The 4342-nt window shown below is 34.9% G+C and overlaps 1 protein-coding gene across 2 annotated transcripts in view; it reads right to left on the reverse strand.

Annotated features, from left to right (window-relative positions):
* Positions 1-213: 213 nt before the first annotated feature.
* The window catches only part of NFATC3 (nuclear factor of activated T cells 3), a 1346548-nt gene continuing 1342419 nt past the window's right edge, over positions 214-4342 (reverse strand). For both annotated transcript variants that reach the window (XM_044082043.1, XM_044082044.1), the window contains one exon: positions 214-4342. This exon is cut by the window's right edge and continues 235 nt beyond it. The gene's annotated coding sequence lies outside the window, so the exon portion shown is untranslated.

The following is a 4342-nucleotide window of genomic DNA, read 5'->3' on the forward strand; positions in this document are numbered from 1 at the left end:
TAAAGTTCTTGTTTGTATTCCAGCCTTGGATGTGTCTGTGTTTTACATTTTTGATTGCCATTTGCCTTAAAGACGCATTCGTTGGAATAGTGGTGGACTTGCTTTTGGTTTTAATATATTATATGTGCATTCTGTCAACCTGGGGCATTACTATACTTTGTCATACTGAATTTATAAGGTCTCTACTGATGTATTTAAAAAAAGGAGGACACGGATACTCCACTTTCATTTTATTTGAACACTACAATTTAAGAGCCTAGGATGTCAAGTCTTTCTTTTGTACTACATCTGCAAATAGCACTGCAATCATAAAACTTATAAAATTTTTAAAATACAAAATGTACATGAAATTACAATACAAGGCTCTGTAAACATCTGCTAAACAACTGTCTTAACCGGTATCACCATTTTTATATATTTTTACAAAATGTCAATGCACTGAACAATTTCCAAGTGTTAGGAATGACATCCATTTTGCGTATCAAAAATAGAGTTACAAAGCATGTGTTCACAACAGAAGAAAAAAAAGAGAAATTTGTTTTTTATTCTTTGGTTAACAAAAAATGGCAGTTCAGTTGACACAATGCCAGTTTGTCAGAAGGTGCATGGTTGCCAGCTTTTTTTTTTTTTTTGACATACACAAATGTGATCAATGAATTCAAAATACAGCCCACTTATATCTTGTAATTATGTCTCATATGTACTCCTTCAATGAACGTTTCCCTCAACTAGATACTCATCTGTGGTTTACACAACAGGCTGTTACATCCAAGTATTAAGGCTTTTCTATGGGGTATAAATTTACAGTTTATAGAATCACAGAGTACAGGGCACTGGGAGACACTAGTTACAGAAACACCAATAATAAGAAAGGATGCCAACAAAGGTGCCAACAGTCACATTGTGCTGTTGCGAAATTAAATTTGCATAGCCAAATAGAAGTTATGTGTGCTTTCTTTCACCAAAATATGACTAACAGTCTTGTAATATCTACATTATCACACAAGCAAAAAAAAAGAAAACAATTAAGACCCTTGTACTGAATCTTGATTTTTACAAGGCAGGTACACAGGAAATATGTTCATCTAGTTCTGAACATTACCTTAAAATACTAATACAATTTCTAAATCTACAGGCATCAAGGTATTTAAAAGGCATCAAAAGGCTTAGTGCATAGCAGTCTTAGATTGTACAGACAACCACGTTATAGTACAGTTGAGCTCCCCCCACCCTACAAACAAATCCTTTTTTTTGCAGAGGAGTTGCAAAGACAACACAAGGGATCACACCAGCCATATCTCCAAAACATCATGCAATGTGCATAATTCAGTAAAGAAGGCAGGTGAAAAGAAAAAAAAAACAGATCCTACATAGACTCACTGAAGTGTACAGCTAGAGCACACTGCTATATACTGTCAGACTAACTCCTGTTTCAGAAAAAAAAACTTTATAATCACAAAACACTATATCAACTCTCACAGTGAGAGGATGAGATGTCCTTGCAACTAAAACATTTGTTTTCCTGTGAAAAAATAGCTTGACAAATGCTGCAAAAATGAGTGAATTAAACAAAAAAAATAAATAAATCAAGCAGCAAAACAACCATTTAAAAAAAGATTTAAAATGCAGCATTTTTGTCTAGTAACTATAATATAAGGACATTTTTTATTAAATGCATTCTGACTTTGTTTAGTCAGCCCTGTGGTATATTAGACTTGTGTTAGCATTACTATTCATAGCATTAATTACGAGGGAATATGCCACTCTGAACTGAACTCATGGAATCCACAATACAGAAAAATGGAAATATCTGGTTTATTGTGAGGCTACAATTTAAAGGGCTGCTAAGCAATTATTTTACTTCAGGATTTCTGCTGCTCCAGGCAGCTTTAAATATAGTGACAAATGCTATTTTCTTCAGTTGAAAACTAAAGTCATGTGTATCGGATTTTCTTCTATCTCGACAGCTGATCTGCTTCAGTGTACGTGTTGACTGTGTGCATAAAGGTTAGGGAATCAGCTGTCAGTAAACATTATCAGTAAAATGCTGTTCTTACTCAGTTAGCAATGAAATTACTTTCAACTTCTAGTAAATCATACTCAGGAGAATACAGTGATAAAATGAAAGGGCATCTTTAAATGCAAGAGGCATCTTCTGCAGACAAAATTGAAGTCGTAACCAGTTTTAGGGTGTCTCTATCCTCTTGCCAAAAAAACAAAAGGAAAACGGGAACGTGTAACACAAGTACAAATGTGCAACTGAAAACATTCACCTAAAATTAAGTCCATATGAGGAAAACTATTCCTAGTACTGAGGTCCAAAATGCTAACAAGAAATACAGCACATTTATGTTTTTTCAGGCACAGATACTGCCATGTAAGCTTCAAGAAAGGGCTCTCCAAATCATGACATTAGGAACTGCAACTTTGACCAAATGCTCAGCTACCTGAGCCTTGTATCCCCCCAAACACTGGTATCCACACAGTGTATTACACTGTATAACTTCACTAATCTAAATTAGAGCAAACAGAAATACTGAATGCAAAAGGATTTCATGTGTGAGCAGTCTGGTTTTGAATGGGTGATGGCTCGGGGAAAGAATGAAGCAATGAACCCCAACCAATAGGTGGGTACCACAGAAATAAAAGATGTGGCAAAGTGCAAGTAAAAATACACAGTATTCTTGGAAGCCTATCCGGAAGTGATGTTAAAATAGTCTATAAAATAGTCCTGTCAGCACCTTTCAGGCTACTTGCCCATGCTGTGTTTAACTGATAATAATGGATTTTTTGCTGTTATCAACTTTGCAACCACAACAGTCTTTTTTACTGGGTTCATAACCATAAGCTATTACATTTATTCAGTTTTTCATTTTTACATGATTCATTATGAGGATGACTAATCCATTTATTTTACAAGGGAAATCTATCTTCAGCAAAACCTACACAAAAAGCTGAAATCTATACGGGGAAGGGCAGACATCAAAATCTTAATAAATTAGTAAATTAAGGACCCCAAAACTTTTGAGGCAATATGTGAATTGCTACAGATAATGAAACATTAACTTGCCAGATTTAAAATCACAATCTCTCTATGTATACTCTGCTGACATTTCATAGCACTTTTGTAGCCCGTTCACCAAGCAGCAAAGAAATATACTATGAAACAGCAACCTTTTAGAAAGAAAAACACAGTCTATATTTCCTGATATTTGATATGATTATTTTCTTTGTACAGACCACCAGGAGATCTGCAAATGTACTGACAATATACATGTTGCATAAATCACACACTGCACTTTTCTTTTTATAAATCTTGGAGCACAACAGTGTGCTTACAGACACCATTTCAGGCCATCTCCTAACTATGTATTCACAGAGGCCCGGTATTTAATGCTGAATTCTCTCCAAGACATAAACCATCATATAACCCACATCTACTGTATGCAAAGCTCTTTGCAGTTTTCTGTTTTATAGAGGAGAAAACAGCAGGCATTTTTGCCAGGGCAGGTAGGATTGGATTTAAAATGACCACAGCACTCCACAAACATCTGAAAATCCTCTGTAGAATGTAGCTACTAACCACTTTTTAATACCAAAAAATGGAGAAGACTAAAGGTTTTATATAAGCTCTAACCCTAGTTTAGAAATCCCATTTCATTCTATTAAAAGCGCTAGACATTTATTTTTGTAAAAGCTGCATAAATAAGGCGGCTGTGCTATTCACAGTACAGAAAACTTACCTACAAAAGGTAAAACCCCTTACATTTTGGAATGTTGAGTTTCAGAAACTCCAAAACACTTCCATAATGGAATGGTTTGTTTGTGATCTACCAAACAATATTTTAAGTATGGACAAAAGTGCAGAGACCTACATCTGGTGGTGCTTCCTAGATTTCTAAGGAATAATGTATTTTTTAATATGACAGTTTCCACAGCATTTGTCAGGCAAAGATGCATTCTTACCTCTGAATGTTTGACTCTGGCTACAAAAACCTTTCATTTACAGGAAGAGCTTCAAATCGAAGTATCGAAGTAATGTCAAAAAATGGTTACATACAACAAATGTACCATTCTAGAGGCAAGGAGGACACAAGGAAGTGCCTGTCATGTTTTTAAAAGAAACAGTTAGTTAAAATAGTAGTTTTGCAAATTGGTGATCTGATTTTTAAAGCACTTTTCAGATAATGTATTCTGCCAAACTGAATAAAAACAATTCCTGTCAAAAACAAACTCAACGTATGATCTTCCACAGTATTGGAGAAACAAGAATTAAAAAAATGCCTAACAGATTAAAAAATACAACCCATTCTGAGGTCTATGCAAAAATCCACTGTTCCAG

Source organism: Protopterus annectens, chromosome 8.part1 (genome assembly GCF_019279795.1).
Source record: "Protopterus annectens isolate FY-2018-M chromosome 8.part1, PAN1.0, whole genome shotgun sequence".
NCBI classification, from domain to species: domain Eukaryota; kingdom Metazoa; phylum Chordata; order Ceratodontiformes; family Protopteridae; genus Protopterus; species Protopterus annectens.